The sequence below is a fragment of the Chelonia mydas genome, chromosome 14, assembly GCF_015237465.2.
Source record: "Chelonia mydas isolate rCheMyd1 chromosome 14, rCheMyd1.pri.v2, whole genome shotgun sequence".
Lineage (NCBI taxonomy): Eukaryota > Metazoa > Chordata > Testudines > Cheloniidae > Chelonia > Chelonia mydas.
The window spans coordinates 29,240,674-29,259,498 of record NC_051254.2 but is presented as its reverse complement, the minus strand read 5'-3'; positions in this window follow the sequence as shown (position 1 = coordinate 29,259,498).

The window sequence follows — 18,825 nt, the reverse complement described above, 5'->3', positions numbered from 1 at the left end:
TGGGGGGGAACTGTGTCCCCCCTCTCCCTTCCCCCGCCTTTCCCGGGCTGGTGGGGGCCCCTGTTTCCCCCCTCTACCTTCCCCCCCCCCGGGCTGGGTGGGGCCCTGCCTCCTCCTCTCCCTTCCCCCCCATTTCCCGGGCTGGGGGGGCCCTGTGTCCCCCGTGTCCCGGGCTGGCAGTTGCCCTGGGTCCCCCCTTTCCCTGGCTGGGGGGGCCCTGTTTCCCCATCTCCCTTCCCCCCCTTTCCCCGGCTGGGGGGGCCCTGTGTCCTCTTCCCCCCGCTTTCCCGGACTAGGAGGGACCCTGTGTCGCCTTCCCCCCCCAACTTTCCCTTGCTGAGGTGGCCCTGTGTGCCCCCTCTGCCTTCCTCCCCTTTCCCAGACTGGGGGGGCCCTGTGTCCCCTTCCACCCCCTTTCCCGGGCTGGGGGGGGCCCTGCCTCCCCCCTCTAGCTTCCCCCCCTTCCCGGACTGGGGTGGCCTGGGTCCCCCCTTTTCCGGGCTGGGAGGGGCCTTGTGCCCCCCCTCTGTCCCCTTCCGCCCCCTTTCCCGGCCTGGGGGGAGCCCTGTGTCCCACCTCTCCATTCTCCCCCTTTCCCGGGCTGGGGGGGGCCTGTGTCCCCTTGCCCCCCCTTTCCCGGGCCGTGGGGGGCCCTGTTTCCCCCCTCTCCCTTCCCCTCCCCTTTTCCTTTGCTGGGTGGGAGCCCTGTGTCCCCTTACCCCTTTTTCGGGCTGGGGGGGCCCTGTGTCCCCCCCTCACTTCCCCCCCTTTCCCGGGCGGGGGGGCCCTGTGTCCCCCTCTCTCTTCCCCCCCTTTCCCGGGCTGGGGGGCTCTGTGTCCCCTTCCCCCCCCTCCCGGGCCGGTGGGGGCCCTGTGTCCCACCTCTGTCCCCTTCCCAAACCCTTTCCCCGTCTTTTGGAGGCCCTGTGTCCCCCCTCTGTCCCCTTCCCCCCCTTTCCCAGGGCTGGGGGGGGGCTGTGTTACCCCTCTCCCTTCCTCCCCCTTTCCCGGGCTGGGCGGGGCCCTGTGTCCCTACTCTGCCTTCCCCCCTTTCCTGGACTGGGGGGGCCCTGTGTATCCTTCCCCCCCTTTCCCAGTCTGGGGGGGCGCTGTGTACCCTTCCCCCCTCTTTTCCGGGCTGGCGGGGTCCCTGTGTCCCATTCCCGCCCCTTTCCCGGACTGAGGGGGCCCTGTGTCCTCTTCCCCCCGCTCTCTCGGACTGGGGGGCCCTGTGTCCCCTTCCCCCTCCCTTTCCCAGGCTGCGGGGGGCCCTGTGTCCCCTTCCCCCCCATTTCCCAGACTGGGGGGGCCCTGTGTCCCCTTCCCCCCCCTTTCCCGGTCTGGGGGGGGCCCTGTGTCTCCCCTCTCCCTTCCCCACCCTTCCCGGGCTGGGGTGGGCCCTATGCCCCCCTCTCCCGGGCTGGGGGGGGCCCTGCCTCGTACTCTCTCTTCCCACCCCTTTCCCGTGCTGGGGGGGCCTTGTGTCCCCCCTCTCCCTTCCCCCCCTTTCCCGGACTGTGGGGGGCCCTGTTTCCCCCCTTTCCCAGGCTCGCGGAGGCCCTGTGTCCCCCCTCTGCCTTCCCCCCCCGTTCCCGGGCTGGGTGGGGACCTGTGTCCCCTTCCCCCTCCTTTCCTGGGCTGGGGGGGGCCCTATGTCCCCCGTCTCCCAGGCTGTGGGGGGCCCTGCCTCCCCTCTCTACCTTCCAGCCCATTTCCTGGGCGGGGGGGGGCCCTGTGTCCCCCCTTTCTCAGGCTGGCAGCGGCTCTGGGTCCCCCCTTTCCTGGGCTGGGCGGGCCCTGTGTCCCCCATCTCCCTTCCCCCGCCTTTCCTGGGCTGGGGGGGCCCTGTGTCCCCTTCCCCCCCCTTTCCCAGAATGGGGGGGCCCTGTGTCCCCTTCCCCCCTTTCCCGGGTTTGGGGGGGCCCTGTGTCCCCCCTCTGCCACTCCCCCCTTACCCGGGCTGGGGGGGGCCCTGTGTCCCGCCTTTCAAGGGCTGGCAAGGGCTATGGGTTCCCCCTTTCCTGGGCTGGGGGCGCCCTGTGTCCCCCATACCCCTTCCCCCCCCTTTCCTGGGCTGTGGGGGCCCTGTGTACCCCATCTCCCTTCCCCCCCCTTTCCCGGGCTGGGGGGGCCCTGTTTCCCCCCTCTTCCTTCCCCCCCTTTCCCGGGCTGGGTGGGGCTGTGTCCCCTTCCCCCCCCTTTCCCGGGCTCGCAGAGGCCCTGTGTCCCCCCTCTGCCTTCCGCCCCCTTTCCCGGGCTGGGTGGGGCCCTGTGTCCCCTTCAACGCCCTTCCCGGTCTGGGGGGGGGCCTGTGTCCCCCCTCTGTCCCCTTCCCCCCCCTTGCGGGCTGGGGGGGATCTGTGACCCCCTCTCCCTTCCCCCCCCTTTCCAGGGGTGGTGGGGCCCTGTGTCTCCACATCTCCCTTCCCCCCCCCTTTCCCATTCTGGGGGGTGCCCTGTGTTCCCCCTCTGTCGTCTTCCCCACCCTTTCCTGGGCTGGGGCAGCCCTGTGTCCTCCCTCTCTCTTCCACCACTTTCCCTCCTGGGGGGGGCCCTGTGTCCCCCCTCTCCCTTCCCTCCCCTTTCCCTGCCTGGGGGGCCCTTTGTCCCCCCTCTGTCCCTTTCCCAACCCCTTTCCTGGGCTCAGGGGGGCCCTGTGTCTCCCCTCTGTCCCCTTCCCTCCTTTCCCGGGCTGGGGGGGGCCCTGTGTGCCCCCTCTGTCCCCTTTCCCCCCCTTTCCCGGGAATGGGGGGGCCCTGTCTCCCCTTTTCCCCCTTTAACGGGCTGGGGGGCCTGTGTCCCCCAATCCCTTCCCCCCTCTTTCCCTGGCTGGGAGGGCCCTGTGTTCCCCCTCTCCCTTCCCCCCCTTTCAATTCTGGGGAGGGCCCTGTGTCCCCCCTCTGTCTCCTTCCCCCCTTTCCCGGACTGGGTGTGGCCCTTTGTCTCCCCTCTGTCCCCTTCCCCCCCTTTCCCTGGATGGGGGGGCCCTGTGTCCCCCCTCTCCCTTCCCCCCCCTTTCCCGGGCTGGGGGGGCCCTGTGTCCCCTCTCTGTCCCCTTCCCAACCCCTTTCCTGGGCTGGGGGGGGGTCTTGTGTCCCCCCTCTGTCCCCTTCCCAAACCCTTTCCCGGGCATGGGGGGGGCCCTGTGTCCCCCCTGTGTCCGCTCCCCCCGTTTCCCGGGCTGGGGGGGCACTTTGTTGCCCCCTCTCCCTTCCCCCCCTTTCCCGGGCTGGGGGGGGCCCTGTGTCCCCCCTCTCCCTTCCCCCAACTTTCCCGCGGTGGGGGAGCCCTTTGTCCCCCCTCTGTCCGCTTTCCCTCCCCCTTCCCTACTGGGGGGGCCCTGGTACCCCCTCTCCCTTCCCCCCCCTTTCGTGGGCTGGGAGTGGGCCCTGTGAACCCCTCCCTCTTCCCCCCCTTACCCTTCTGGGGGGGGTGCCCTGTGTCCCCCCTCTCCCTTCCCCCCCTTTCGAATTCAGGGGGGGCCCTGTGTCCCCCCTCTCCCTTCCCCCCTTTCACCTCTGGGGGGCCCTGTGTCTCCCCTCTGCCTTCCCCCCCTTTCCCGGGCTGGGTGGGGCCCTGTGTCCCCCTCTGTCCCCTTCCCCCTCTTTCCCTTGCGGGGGGAGCCCTGTGTCCCCCCTCTGTCCCCTTCCCCCGCCTTTCCTGGGCTGGGTGGACCCTGTGTCCCTCTCTCCCTTCCCCCCCTTTCCTGAGCTGGGGGTTGGCCCTGTGTTCCCCCTCTGTCCCTGTGACGAAGTGGGACTGTTCTTAATGTTTCCTCTGAATAGTGTGGGGGTGACTCAGTTCCCCTATGAAGTTCTTAAGTATCTAGGTGGTGCGATAAGGGTGTATGATCATTGCAGAGCCCTAGAGGGCAGGTGTGTGCAGGAGTCTGGACACAGAGAATGGCCGACACCCTGTTCCCTGGCAACTGATGGCCTGAGCTCTTCCGCCCTGCAAGGTGAGAGCTAAAGGGTTGGAGAACAAAGGAATCAGGTGACCTTCTGGCCCGGGAAAGGAACAAAGCCCAGAGGAGGAGGGGCTGGAGGGACTTTCAGTTTGGGGCTGGCTGGGACATGGAGTGAAGGGCAGACGTGGTTGTCTGGCTCACTGCCCCCCCAAAATGGACCCAGCTGAGGGGTCCTGTTCTCTGCACCTGCAAGCTCTGTTTTAGACCATGTTCCTGTCATCTAATAAACCTCTGTTTTACTGGCTGGCGGAGAGTCACGTCTGACTGCGAAGTTGGGGGTGCAGGACCCTCTGGCTTCCCCAGGAGCCCTGTCTGAGCGGACTCGCTGGGGGAAGCGCACGGAGGGGCAGAGGATGCTGAATGCTCCGAGGTCAGACCCAGGAAGGTGGAAGCTGTGTGAGCTGTGTGTCCTGAAGACAGGCTGCTCACAGAAAGGCGACTGCCCCAGAGTCCTGACTGGCTTCATGGGGAGCAGTTCCAGAGCATCGCCCGGGGACTCCGTGACAACTGGTGGCAGCGGTGGGATGTACTGCACACCGTGGATGGCGCTTCCTGCAGTAAGTGGCTGGGGAGCAGTAAAACGAAGGGGGATTGACGAGGACCAGGCGTGCTGAAGGCTCAGAGAGGAGCGGTTTCAGGGGGCGGTAAACCCCTGGGAGTGTGTGACCAGCGAGAAGGACTGTGCAGTAATGGGGTCCCCCTGGGGACTGCAGTGAGCAGGCTCAGGGGTGGAGGAGCCTGCGGCTTGGCCCTGGGAGAGAGAAGGACTTTTGCAATAACAGGGTCCCCCGGGGGATTGCAGCGAGCAGTCCAAGGGGCGGAGGAGTCTGCGGCTCGACCCTGGCAAAGAGGTGGTGACCTCGAAAAAGCTGGCATACTTGGGGTTCTCCCTGGAAACCGTGGGGAGCTGAGAGCACACAGGCCTGTGAGTCCACAACAACGTGGGAAGAGCGGAGTGACGGCCTGTCACTGTTTCCTTAAGAAGGACATTGTAACCCTGTGCAGAAAGAGAGGGTTGAGCACTGGAAAGTTCACCAAAGCACAGTTAATCGTGCAGCTGGAGGAGGATGACCGCTCTAGGAACAGATTCCTGACCCAAATGGGGCTATAGCAGGATCTGGGAGCAGCTGGAGTGGTAGCCAGGCATCGCCAAGACTCCTGTCCCCGACCAGACGAGGGTCTTCACGATCGGGTTCCCCATCGGGGGATCGGAGACGGACGGGATTGGAGCTGAGTCCGAGAGAGCAAGAGGACTGTGAGAGACAGCGAGAGCCCGAGAAAGAGCTGCACAAGCAGCAGCAGTGTGAACTGGCGGTGGGGGAGCGGAGAGGCCTAGGGGACCTCCCAGGGTGAGTGGGGATAGACCCCGGGGGGCCAGTTCCGCAGGGAACCTCGAGACTAAATTGCTGCCCCTGGTTAAGGAGTGGGGGGATGTGGATGCCCACCTCACTGCCTTTGAGCAGGCTGGAGATTTGAACCAGGGGGACCCTGCGGAAAAGCCCCAGTGTCTAGCTCCCTTGCTTGGTCCCAAGGCCGTAGACTCCGTCAGCCAGATGGGTGGGGAGGTGGACGGGCTCCCACTCCTGGTCCCAACCTATATGTCTGTGTGGAGTTTCCTGGGGTCGGGCCCCTCGGACCCCCAGGGGGAGCGGAAGGTGATGGTCAATGGGGAGACATTCCTGGGACGGCGAAGTCCTGGGACAGAGAGAACTGTTGTCAGGCCCTGGGTGGTGCAGTCTCAGATGCTGAGGGGCTGTGTGAGCTGGGTAAGGGTCCCAGGGATGAAGCCCCTTGCCCTGCCTACTGCCCAGATCCCTGTGCAGACCCAGGAGGGGTCAGGCTGGCTGGTTGTTGGGGTTCTCCGGGATATCGGCTGCGAGACCCTGTTGTGGGGTGACTGTGTCTCTTTGGGACAGGATCCAGGCCCTGTTCCTGTAACTGCCAAGGGTTTGAATTTGAATCCAGGGAACCAATCGGTGGAGAGGGAAATGGTCAGTGAAAATGCAGATGACCTGGCTGGCAGCAGGGAGGAGCGGCTAGGCTCAGGCTACCTGCCTGCCTGTAACCAGCCCCCTGGGGCTGGGTGGGACAGAGAGATGCTCCCTGCGCCCTTGCACACTGGAGAAGGGGCTCACGCTGGCTCTGATGCTGTGAGGAAAGCAGCGAGCTCGCTGCCTACCCTCACTGGGACAGCAAGGGCAGTGCTGAGCAAGGGGGAAGATAAGACCCCAGCTGAGTGAGGGGAGACACAGGCAGGGCAGGGGATCTGTGGGGAGTGGCAAGGTGTTGGTAAGGAAAGTCTGGATGAGCCTAGGCAGCCTTGTGAGCCGATGGCTGTGTCTCGTCAGCAGGGTGGGAAGGCGAGGAGAGTGGAAGATGAGTGTCCCTGGACCTTACCTGTTAGCTGGGTGGAGAATTGGGACAGGGAAGGAAATGTGCCTGTGTCTGTCAGGGGTATTGACTTGCCTATGGAGGGAGCTACCCTGATCTCCAAGCAGTTGTCTGTGACCAGCCTTGTGTGCTGGGACCAGGGGAATGAGATCCCAAGCTGTGGGTCTGGGAACGGAGAAAGTGTGTCCGGCTCTTCTTTGTCTGTGGAGCAGACAGAAGGGGCCTTTCAGCCTGTGATGGTTGAGGATAGTGCAGTTGTCTCAGAGTTGGTTCTGGATTCCGCTAAAGCCCAGGAAGGGAAGGGTCCTAAGTTTGGGTCTGCTCAGGAGAATGGCCCTGTAACTAGGTCGCATCCAGTTAGTGTCTATGTAAAATCCCAGAGCCCAGACAATTCTGGTGCTTGTATTTTGCCTGTTGCTAGTGTGTTGTTGGAAAGGGTGTCGCAACTCTGTCTAGTCAGGGTGAGATCCTAGCCAGGGCACAAGGAGAGCATGAAGGTGTGTGATTGTGTTACCTACTGAGGGTGTGGAAACCTGTAGCAAGAAGGAAAAGATTCCTGAACTTGTGTGTGGCAAAGGGAAGGAGAATGCTTCTGACCTTTTCTCTAGGAAGTCTGTCAGTTTGCCTGAAAGGGGATTGTGTAGGAATCCACCGGATGGGCCAGAGGTAATTCTGGATGTAAGGGAGACCCAGAAAGGGTCTGTTGTTGCTCAGGAAAGTGTTCCTCTAGAGCAAGCCCTAGGTAAAGAGGGTAAGAGCAGAATTTCTGTGAGGGGTGAATTGTTGCATAGAAAAGCCCTAGGGAAAGGAATCCTCATGGAGTCTTTGCAAGCAGTTTACTGCCACTGAAGGGTGTGAAAGTGATTTAATCAAGACAGTTTCAGTTCCTAACAGCCAGAAATTTTCTGTTGTGAATGGATCCACTGACTGTCCTGTTGAAAGATCCAGTGTGGAGAGCCTTGAGAAGGTCTCAGATGAAGTGAAAGCTGTTAAGAAAATTAAACCGTCCTATAACCAAGTGGCTGTGTTTGGCAGGCTTGATGGGGAGAAGACCCAATCCCAGTTTGACCCCCTGGGGTTTTGGGGTGGCCAAAGGGCACGGGCCGCATAAACCTTCCCACATGCGGCCTGTGAGTGCTATCGACCACCCCCGACCTAAGGGAGGGCGTGAAACTGGAAGGGCCTGGTGTAACTCCTACCAAGGAATGGGAGAGATGCTGGGGCATCCATGGGAACGTTGGTGGCTTCGAACTTCCCCAGGTCACTGGCTAAAGTGACCCCGCTCAGTTCGACCTCGAAGGGGGGAGAGATGTGACGAAGTGGGACTGTTCTTAATGTTTCCTCTGAATAGTGTGGGGGTGACTCCGTTCCCCTATGAAGTTCTTAAGTATCTAGGGGGTGGGGTAAGGGTGTATGATCATTGCAGAGCCCTAGAGGGCAGGTGTGTGCAGGGGTCTGGACACAGAGAATGGCCAACACCCTGTTCCCTGGCAACTGATGGCCTGAGCTCTTCCGCCCTGCAAGGTGAGAGCTAAAGGGTTGGAGAACAAAGGAATCAGGTGACCTCCTGGCCCGGGAAAGGAACAAAGCCCAGAGGAGGAGGGGCTGGAGGGACTTTCAGTTTGGGGCTGGCTGGGACATGGAGTGAAGGGCAGACGTGGTTGTCTGGCTCACTGCCCCCCCAAAATGGACCCAGCTGAGGGGTCCTGTTCTCTGCACCTGCAAGCTCTGTGTTAGACCATGTTCCTGTCATCTAATAAACCTCTGTTTTACTGGCTGGCGGAGAGTCACGTCTGACTGCGAAGTTGGGGGGCAGGACCCTCTGGCTTCCCCAGGAGCCCTGTCTGAGCGGACTCGCTGGGGGAAGCGCACGGAGGGGCAGAGGATGCTGAATGCTCCGAGGTCAGACCCAGGAAGGTGGAAGCTGTGTGAGCTGTGTGTCCTGAAGAGAGGCTGCTCACAGAAAGGCGACTGCCCCAGAGTCCTGACTGGCTTCATGGGGAGCAGTTCCAGAGTATCGCCCAGGGACTCCGTGACAGTCCCCTTCCCACCCTTTCCCGGGCTGGGCGGGCCCTGTGTCCCCTCCCCCGCCGTTTCCGGGACTGGGGGATCCCCGAGTCAGCTTCCCCCCCCCTTTCCCGGGCTGGGGGGGGACTGTGTCCCCCCTCTGTCCCCTACAACCCCTTTTCCCGGGCTGGGGGGGCCCTGTGTCCCCGCTGTGTCCCCTCCCCCCCTTTCCCGGGCTGGGGGGGCCCTTGGTCCGCCCTCTCCCTTCCCCCCCTTTCCCGGGCTGGGGGGGGGCCTGTGTCCCCCTTTTCCCTTCCCCCCCCTTTCCCGGGCTGGGGGGGACCCTGTGTCCCCCCTCTGCCCCATCCCCTCCCCCTTCCCTTCTGGGGGGGCCCTGTGTCCCCCTCTCCACTCCCCCCTTTCCCCGCTGGGGGGCCCTGTGTCCACCTCTCCCTCCCCCCCTTTCCCGGGCTGGGGGGGGCCCTGTGTCCCCCCTCTTTCCCATTCCCACCCCTTTCCTGGGATGGGGGGGCAATGTGTCACCCCTATGCCTTTCCCCCCCTTTCCCGGGCTGGGTGGGGCCCTGTGTCCCCCCTCTGTCCCCTTCCCCCTTTTTCCCTTCCTGGGGGCACCCTGTGTCCCTCTGTCCCCTTCCCCCCCCTTTTCCGGGCTGGGAGGGCCCTGTGTCCCCCCTCTCCTCCCCCCCGTTTCCCGTCCTGGGGGGGGCCTGGTTCCTCTTCCCCCCTTTCCCATCCTGGGGGGGGGCCCTTTCTCCCCTTCCCCCCTTTCCCGGGCTGGGGGGACCCTGTGTCCCCCCTCTCCCTTCACCCCTTTCACGGCTGGGGGGGCCCTGTGTCCCCCCTCTCCCTTCCCTCCCTTTCCTGGGCTGGGGGGGCCCTGTTTCCCCCTCTCCCAGCCTGGGGGGGCCCTGTATTCCCCCTCTCCCTTCCCCCCCTTTCCCAGGTTGGGGGGGGCCCTGTGTCCCCCCTCTCCCTTCCCCCCCTCTCCCGAGCTGGGGGGGGCTGTGTCCCCCCTTTCCCGGGCTGGGGGGGCCCTGTGTCCCCCCTCTCCTCCCCCCCGTTTCCCGTCCTGGGAGGGCCCTGGTTCCTCTTCCCCCCTTTCCCATCCTGGGGAGGGGTCTTTCTCCCCTTCCCCCCTTTCCCGGGCTGGGGGGACCCTGTGTCCCCCCTCTCCCTTCACCCCTTTCACGGCTGGGGGGGCCCTGTGTCCCCCCTCTCCCTTCCCTCCCTTTCCTGGGCTGGGGGGGCCCTGTTTCCCCCTCTCCCAGCCTGGGGGGGCCCTGTGTCCCCCCTCTCCCTTCCCCCCCTTTCCCAGGTTGGGGGGGGCCCTGTGTCCCCCCTCTCCCTTCCCCCCCTCTCCCGAGCTGGGGGGGGCTGTGTCCCCCCTTTCCCGGGCTGGGGGGGCCCTGTGTCCCCCATCTCCCTTCCCCCCCCTTTCCCGTGCTGGGGGGCCCTGTGTCCCCTTCCCACCGCTTTCCCGGTCTGGGGGGGCCATGTGTCCCCTTCCCCCCCCTTTCTCGGACTGGAGAGTCCCTGTGTCCCCTTCCCCCCCCTTTCCCGGTCTGGGGGGCGCCCTGTGTCCCCTTCCCCCCCCTTTCCCGGACTCTGGGGGACCCTGTGTCCTCCCTCACCCTTCCCCCCCTTTCCCGGGCTGGGGGGGGCCCTGTGTCTCCCCTCTCCGTTCCCCCATTTCCCGGTCTGGGGGGGGCCCTGAGGCCCCTTCCCACCCCTTTCCCAGGCTGGGGGGCCCATGTGTCCCCCCTCTGTCCCCTTCCCACCCTTTCCCTGGCTGGGGGGCCCTTTGTCCCCCCTCTGTCCCCTTCCCCCACCTTTCCCGGGGTGGAGCGGCCGTGTGTCCCCCCTCTCTCTTCCCCCACTTTCCCTGGCTGGGGGGGGGGCCCTGTGTCCCCCCTCTCTCTTCCCCCACTTTCCCTGGCTGGGGGGGCCCTTTGTCCCCCCTCTCCTTTCCCCCCCTTTCCCGTGCTGGGGGGGGCCCTGTGTCCCCTTCCCCCCCTTTGCCGGGCTGGGGGGGCCCTATGTCCCCCCTCTCCCTTTCTCCCCCTTTGCCAGGCCTCGGGGGGCCCTGTGTCCCCCCTCTCCCTTCCCCCCCTTTCCCTGGATGGGGGGGGCCCTGTTTCCAACCTCTCCCTTCCCCCTCCCTTTCCCGGACTCGGGGGGGCCCTCTGTCCCCCCTCTCCCTTCCCCACCTCTCCCGGGCTGGGGGGTGCCCTGTGTCTCCCCTCTCTCTTCCCCCATTTCCTGGTCTGGGGGGGCCCTGAGTCCCCTTCCCACCCCTTTTCCCTTCTGGGGGGTTCCTGTGTCCCCCCGTCCCCTTCCCCCCCCTTTCCCGGCCTGGGGGGTCCTTGTGTCCCCCCTCTCCATTCCCCCCTTTTCCGGGCTGGGGTGGGCACTGTGTCCCCTTCCCCCCCCCTTTCCCGGGCTGCGGGGGGCCCTGTGGCCCCCCCTCCCTTCCGCCCTCCCTTTCTCGGGCTGGGGGGGGGCTGTGTCCCCCCCTCTGCCTTCCCCCCCTTTCCCGGGCTGGGTGGGCCCTGTGCCCCCCCTCTGTCCCCTTCCCCCCCTTTCCCGGCCTGGGGGGGCCCCTGTGTCCCCCCCTCTCCCTTCAACCCCACTTTCCCGGGCTGGGGCGGGTGCCTGTGTCCCCTTTCCCCCCCTTTCCCGGGCTGGGGGGGACCCTGGGTCCCCCCTCTGCCTTCCCCCCCTTTCCTGGGCTGGGGGGGTCCTGTGTCCTCTTCCCCCCCCCTTTCCCGGGCTGGGGGGGGCCCTGTGTCCCCTTCTCCCCCCTTTCCCGTCCTGGGGAGGGCCCTGTGTCCCTTCCCCGCATTTTCCCCGGCAGGGGGGGGCCCTGTGTCCCCCCTCTGACCCCTTCCCCCCCCCTTTCCCGGGCTGTGGGGGGCCCTGTGTCCCCACTCTGTCCCCTACCCCGCCTTCCCCGGGCTGGGAGGGGGCCTGTGTCCCCCCTCTCCCTTCCCCCAACTTTCCCGGGCTGGGGGAGCCCTTTGTCACCCCTCTGTCCCCTTCCCCTCCCCCCTACCCTACTGGGGGGGCCCTGGTTCCCCCCTCTCCCTTCCCCCCCCCTTTCCTGGACTGGGGTGGGCCCTGTGAACCCCTCTCTCTTCCCCCCCATACCCTTCTGGGGGGGTGCCCTGTGTCCCGCCTGTCCCTGCCCCCCTTTCCCTTCTGGGGTGCGCTGTGTCCCTCTCTCCCTCCCCCCCTTTCCTGAGCTGGGGGGGGCTTGTGTCCCCCCTCTGTCCCGTTCCCACCCCTTTCCCGGGCTGGGAGGGCCCTGTGTCCCCCATCTGCCTTCCCCCCGCTTTCCCTGGCTGGGGGGGGGCCCTGTGTCCCCCCCTCCCTTCCCCGCCCCTTTTCCTGGCTCTGTGAGTGCCCTGTGTCCCCTTCCCCCCTTTTCGGGGCTGCGGGGGCCCCTTCCCACCTTTCCCTCGATGGGGGGGGCCCGGTGTCCCCCCTCTGTCACCTTCCCAAACCCTTTCCTGGGCTGGGGGGGCCCTGTCCCCCCCCCTTTACCCTTCCCAAACCCTATCGGTGGCTGGGGGGGCCCTGTGTCTTCATCTCTGTCCCCTTCCCCCCCTTTTTCCTTCCTGCGGGGGGCCCTGTGTACCCCTCTGTCCCCTTCCCCCCTCTTTCACGGGCTGGGCGGGGCCCTGTGTCCCCCCTCTCCCTTTCCCCGCTTTCCCGAGCTGGGATGGGGCCTGGGTCCCCCCTTTCCCCGGTCTGGGGGGGCCTTGTGTCCCCCCTCTCTCTTCCCTCCCCTTTCCCGGACTGTGGGGGCCCTGAGTCCCCTTCCTGCCCTTTCCTGGGCTGGGGGGGGCCCTGGTGTCCCCACTTTCCTGGGCTGGGGGAGGCCCTGTGTACCCCCTCTGCCTTCCCCCCCCTATTCCCGGATGGAGGGGCTCTGTGTCCCCGTTCCCCCCCTCTTTCCTGGGCTGGGGGGGGCCCTGTGTCCCCCCTTTCCCTGGCTCGCGCGGGGCCCTGTGTCCCCCCTCTATCCCCTTCCCCCCGCTTTCCCGGGCTGGGGGGGGCCCTGTGTCCCCCCTCTCCCTTCCCCTCCCCTTCTCCGGGCTGGGTGGAGTCCTTGATTCCCCTTCCCCCCCTTTTCCGGGCTGGAGAGGGCCCTTTGTCCCCCCTCTCCCTGCCCCCGCTTTCCCGGGCTGGGGGGGCCCCTGTGTTACCATCCCCCCCTTTCCCAGGCAGGGGTGGCCCTTTGTCCCCCCTCTCCCTTCCTCCCCTTTCCCTGGCTGGGGGGGGACCTCTGTCCCCCCTCTGCCTGTCCCTCCCTTTCCTGGGCACCCCTCTCTCTCCCCCCCCGTTTCCCCGGGCTGGGGAGGTCCCTGTCTCGCCCCTCTCACTTCTACCCCCATTCCCTTCTGGGGGGGCCCTGTGTCACCCCTCTCCCTTACCCCCCCATTCTCTTCTGGGGGGTGCCCTGTCTTCCCCCTCTGTCCCTTTCCCCCCCTTTCCCGGGTTGGGGGTCCCTGTGTCCCCCCTCTGTTCCCTTCCCCCCTCTTTCCCTGGCTGGGGGGGCCCTGTCTCCCCCTCTCCCTTCCCCCCCTTTTCCGGGCTGGGGGGGGCCTTTGTCCCCCTGTTTCCCCTTCTGCCCCCTTTCATGTGCTGGGGGGCCCTTTGTCCCCCCTCTCCCTTCCCCCCCTTTCCCTTCTGGGGGGTGCCCTGTGTCCCCCCTCTCCCTTCCCCCCAATTTCCCTTCTGGGGGGCCCTGTGTCCCCCCTCTGTTCCCTTCCCCTCTTTCCAGGGCTGGGAGTGCCCTGTGTCCCCCCTCTCACTTCCCTCCCATTTCCCGGGCTGGGAGGGGCACTGTGTCCCCCTCTGTCCCCTTCCCCCCCCTTTCATGTGCTGGGGGGGCCCTGTTTCCCCCCTCTCCCTTCCCCCCCTTTCCCTTCTGGGGGGTACCCTGTGTCCCCCCTCTCCCTTCCCGCCAATTTCCCTTCTGGGGGGGGCCCTGTGTCCGCCCTCTGTCCCCTTACCCCCCTTTTCCTGCTGGGGGGGCCCTATGTCCCCCCTCTCCCTTTCCCCCCCTTTCCCGTGCTGGGGGGGGCCCTTTGTCCCCCCTTTACTGGGCTGAGGGGGGCCCTGTGTCCCCCCTATCCCGGGCTGGGAGGGGCCCTGCATCCCCCATTTTCCGGGCTGGGGGGGCCCTGTGTCCCCCCTCTCCGTTCCCCTCCTCTTTTCTGGGCTGGACGGGGGCGCTGTGTTCCCTTCCCCCGCCTTTCCCGGACTGGGGGGGCCCTGTGTCCCCTCCCCCCCTTTTTCCAGGCTAGGGGGGTCCCTGTGTCCCCCCTCTCCCTTCCCCTCCCCTTTTCCAGGCTGGGGGGGGCTGTGTCCCCTTCCCCCCCCTTTCCCGTGCTGGGTGGGACCCTGTGTCCCCCCTCTCCCTTCCCCTCCCCTTTTCCGGTCTGGGAGGGGCCCTGTGCCCGTTCCCCCCCTTTCCTGGCCTGGGTGAGGCCCTGCCTCCCCCTCTCCCTTCCCCCCCCGTTTCCCGGGCTGGGGGGGCCCTGTGTCCCCCCTTTCCCGGGCTGGCAGGGGCCCTGGGTCCCCCCTTTCCTGGGCTGGGGGGGCCCTGTGTACCCCATCTCCCTTCCACCCCCTTTCCCGGGCTGGGGGGGCCCTGTGTCCCCCCTCTCCCTTCCCCCCGTTTCCCGGGCTGGGGGGGCCCCTGTGTCCCCCCTCTACCTCCCCCCCCCTTGCTGGGGGGGGGGCTGCCTCCCCCTCTTCCTTCCCCCCGTTTCCCGGGCTGGGGGGGGCCCTGTGTCCCCCCTTTCCCGGGCTGACAGGGGCCCTGGGTCCCCCCTTTCCCGGGCTGGAGGGGCCCTGTATCCCCCCTCTCCCTTCCACCCCCTTTCCCGGGCTGGGGGGGGCCTTGTTTCCCCCCTCTCTTGGGCTGGGGGGAGCCCTGCCTCCCCCCTCTCCCTTCCCCCCCTTTCCCGGGCTTGTGGGGGGCCAGTGTTCCCCCGTTCCCTGGCTGTGTCCCCTTCTCCCCCTTTCCCGGGCTGGGGGGGACCCTGTGTCCCCCATCTCCCTTCCACCCCTTCCCCGGGCTGGGGGGCGAACTGTGTCTCCCCTCTCACTTGCCCCCTCTTTCCCTGGCTGGGGGGGCCCTGTGTCTCCCCTCTATCTTTCCCCCCCTTTCCCGGGCTGGGGGGGCCCTTTGTCCCCCCTCTCTCCCCTTCCCCCCCCTTTCCCTGGCTGGCGTGGCCCTGTGTCTCCACTCTGCCTTCCCCCCTTTCCTGGATTGGGGGCGCCCTGTGTACCCTTCCCCCCCCTTTCCCGGACTGGGGGGGCCCTGTGTCATCTTCCCCCCCTTTCTCCGACTGGGGGGGCCCAGTGTCCCCTTCCCCCCCCTTTCCAGGACTGGGGGTCCCTGTGTTCCCTTCCCCCCCCTTTCCCGGACTGGGGGGGCCCTGTGTCCCCCTTTCACGGTCGGGGGGGCCCTGTGTCACCGCTCTGTCCCCTTTCCTCCCCTTTCCCGGGCTGGGGGGGGCCCTGTGTCCCATTTCCCCCCCTTTCCCATGCTGGGGGGGCCCTGTGTCCCCCCTCTGTCCCCTTCCCAAACCCTTTTCCGATCTTTGGAGGCCCTGTGTCCCCCCTCTGTCCCCTTCCCCCCTTTCCCGGGCTGGGGGGGGGCCCTGTGTCCCCCTCTGTCCCGTTTCCCCCCCGTCCCAGTCTGGGGGGCCCTGTGTCCCCCCTCTCCATCCCCTTTCCCCGGCTGGGGGGGCCCTGTCTCCCTCCTCTCCCGAGCTGGGGGGGCCCTGTGTCTCCCCTTTCCCGTGCTGGGGGGGGCCTGTGTCCCCCCTCTACCTCGCCCACCCTTTCCGGGCTGGGGGGACCCTGCGTCCCCTTCCCCCCCTTCCCCGGGCTGGGAGGGCCCTGTGTCCCCCCTCTCCCTTCCCCTCCCCTTTCCCGGGCTGGGGGGCCCTTTGTCCCCCATCTGTCCCCTTCCCCCACCTTTCCCGGGTGGGGGGGCCCTGTGTCCCCCCTCTGTCTCCTTCCCCCCCTTTCCCGGGCTGGGGGAGGCCCTGTGTCCCCCCTCTCCCTTCCCCTCCCCTTTCCCGGGCTGGGGGGCCCTTTGTCCCCCCTCTGTCCCCTTCCCCCACCTTTCCCGGGTGGGGGGGCCCTGTGTCCCCCCTATGTCTCCTTCCCCCCCTTTCGCGGGCTGGGGGGGCCCTGTGTCCCCTTCCCCCCCTTTCCCAGGCTGGGTGGGCCCTGTGTCCCCTTCCCCCCCCCTTTCGCGGAATGGGGGGGCCCTGTGTCCCCCCTCTCTCTTCCCCCCCCCTTTCCCGGGCTGGGGGGGGCCCTGTGTCCCCCCTCTGTCCCCTTCCCAAACCCTTTCCCTGGCTTTTGGAGGCCCTGTGTCCCCCCTCTGTCCCCTTCCCCCCCTTCCCGGGCTAGGGGGGGCCCTATGTACCCCCTCTCCCGGGCTGGGGGGGGCCCGCCTCCGAGTCTCCCTCCCCCCCCTTTCCCGGGCTGGGGGGGCCTGTGTCCCCTTCCCCCCCCTTTTCAGCGCTGCGGGGGCCCTGTGTCCCCTACCCCCCCCTTTCCTGGACTGGGGGTTCCCTGTCTCCCCTTTCCCTCCCTTTCTCGGACTGGGGGGGGCCCTGTGTCCCCTTTTCCCTCCCTTTCCCGGGCTGGGGGGGGCCCTGTGTCCCCTTCCCCCCCTTTCCCGGACTGGGGGGCCCTGTGTCCCCTTCCCCGCCCTTCCCCGTTCTGGGGGGGGCCCTGTGTGCCCCCTCTCCCGGGCTGGGGGGAGCCCTGCCTCCCTCCTCACCCTTCGAGCCTGTTTCCCGGGCAGGAGTTGCCCTGTCTCCCCCTTTCCTGGCCTGGCAAGGGCTCTGGGTCCCCCCTTTCCCGGGCTGGGGGGACCCTGTGTCCCCCATCTCCCTTTGCCCCCCTTTTACGGGCTTGGGGAGCCTTGTGTCCGCCCTCTCCCTTCCCCCCCCCCTTTCCCGGGCTGGGGGGGCCTATGTCCCCTCTCTGTCCCCTTCCGAGCCCGTTCCCGGGCTGGGGGGGGCCCTGTGTCCCCCCTCTGTCACCTCCCCCCCCCTTCAAGGGCTGGGGGCGCCCTGTGTCCCCCCTCTCACTTCCCACCTTTTCCGTACTGGGGGGGGGCCCTGTGTCCCCCCTCTCCCTTTCCCACCCCTTTCCCGGGCTGGGGGGGCCCAGTGTCCCCCCTTTCCATGGCTTGTGGGGGCCCTGGGTACCCCCTTTCCCGGGCTGGGGGGGGCCCTGTGTACCCCTCTGTCCCCTTCCCCGCCTTTCACTGGCTGGGGGGTCCTGTGTTCCTCCTCTCCCTTCCCCCCCCCTTTCCCGGGCTGCAGGGGCCCTGTGTGCCCCATCTCCCTTCCCCCGATTTCCCGAGCTGGGGGAGGCCCTGTGTCCCCCTCTGTCCCCTTCCCCTCCCCTTTCCCGGGATGGGGGGGGCCCTGTGTCCCTCCTCTGTCCCTTCCCCACCCTTTCCCGAGCTGGGTGGGGCCCTGTGTCCCCCCTCTCCCTTCCGACCTCTCCCGGGCTGGGCGGGCCCTGTGTCTCCCCTCTCCCTTCCCCCATGTCCCGGTCTGGGGGGGGCCCTGACTCCCCTACCCCCCCTTTCCCTGGGTGGGGGGGCCCTGTGTCCCCCCTCTTCCTTCCCCCCCCCTTTCCCGCGCTGGGGGGGGCCCTGTGTCCCCTGTCTGTCCCCTTCCCAACCCCTTTCCAGGGCGGGGGGCGGCCCTTTGTCCCCTCTCTCTCCCCTTCCCAAACCCTTTCCCGGGCTGGGGGGGCCCTGTGTCACCCCTCTGTCCCCTTCCCCCCCCTTTCCCGGGCTGGGGGGGGCCCTGTTTCCCCCCTCTGTCCCCTTCCCCCCCCTTTTACGGGCTGGCGGGCGGCTGTGTCCCCCCTCTGTCCCCATTCCCCCCCTTTCCCGGGCTGGGGGGTCCCTGTGTCCCCTTTCCCCCCCTTTCCCGGACTGGTGGTCCCTGTGTCCCCTTCCCCCCCCTTTCCCATGCTTGGGGGGCCCCCTCTCCCTTCCCCCCCTTTCCCGGGCTGGGGGTCCCTGTGTCGCCCCTCTCCCTTCCCCCCCCTTTCCCGGGCTGGGTGGGCCCTGTGTCCCCTTCCCCCCTTTCCCGGGTTGGGGGGGGCCCTGTGTCCCCTTCACCGCCCTTCCCGGGCTGGGGGGGGGGCCTGTGTCCCCCCTCTGTCCCCTTGCCCACCCTTTGCGGGTTGGGGGGGCCCTGTGTCCCCCTCTGTCTTCCCCCCCCTTTCCCGGGCTGGGTGGGGCCCTGTGTCCCCTTCACCGCCCTTCCCGGGCTGGGGGGGGGGCCTATGTCCCCCCTCTGTCCCCTTGCCCACCCTTTGCGGGTTGGGGGGGCCCTGTGTCCCCCTCTGTCTTCCCCCCCCCTTTCCCGGGCTGGGGGGGGCCTGTGTCCCCTTCCCCCCCTTTGCCGTCCTGGGGGGGCCGTGTGTCCCCCCTCTGCCTTTCCCCCCCTCTCCCGCGGGGGGGCCCTGTGTCCCCCCTCTGTCCCCTTCCCAAACCCTTTCCCGGGCTTTGGGAGGCAGTGTGTCCCCCCTCTGTCCCCTTCCCCCCCTTTCCCGGGGTGGGGGGGCCCTGTATCCCCCCTCTGTCCCCTTCCCCCCCCTTTCCCGGCGTGGGGGGGGGCTGTGTCCCCTCTCTGTCCCCTATCGCCCCCTTTCCCGGGCTGGGGGGTGCCCTGTGTCCCCCCTCTCCCTTCCCCCCCCTTTTCCCAGGCTGTGGGGGGACATGTGCCGCCCCTCTCCCTTCCCCCCCCTTTCCGTGGCTGTGGGGGGGGCACTGTGTCCTCTTCCCCCCTTTCCCGGGCTCGGGGGCCCTGTGTCCCTCCTCTGTAACCTTCCCCCCCTTTCCCGGGCTGGGGGGGCCCTGTGTCCACCCTCTGTCCCCTTCCCCACCCTTTCCCGGGGTGGGGGCTGCCCTGTGTCCCCCCTCTCTCTTCCCCCACTTTCCCTGGATGGGGAGGCCCTGTGTCCCCCCTCTCCCTTCCCCCCCTTTTCAGGGCTGGGGGGGACCCTGTGTCCCCCTTCTCCCTTCCCCTCCCCTTTCCGTGGCTGGGGGGCCCTTTGTCCCCCCTCTGTCCCCTTCCCCCGCCTTTAAGGGGTGGGGGGGCCCTGTGTCCCCCCTCTGTCCCCTTCCCCTCCCCTTTCCCGGGCTTGGGGGGCCCTGTGTCCCCCATCTGCCTCCCCCCCTTTCCTGGGCTGGGGGGGCCTGTGAACCCCTTTCTCTTCCCCCCCCCTTTCCCGGGCTGGGGCGGGCCCTGTGTCCCCCCTCTCTATTCCTCCCCTTTCCCGGCTTTGGGGGACCTGTGTCCCCTTCCCCCTCCTTTCCTGGGCTGGGAGGGGCCCAGTGTCCCCTTCCCCCCCCTTCTCCGGGCTGGGGGGGGC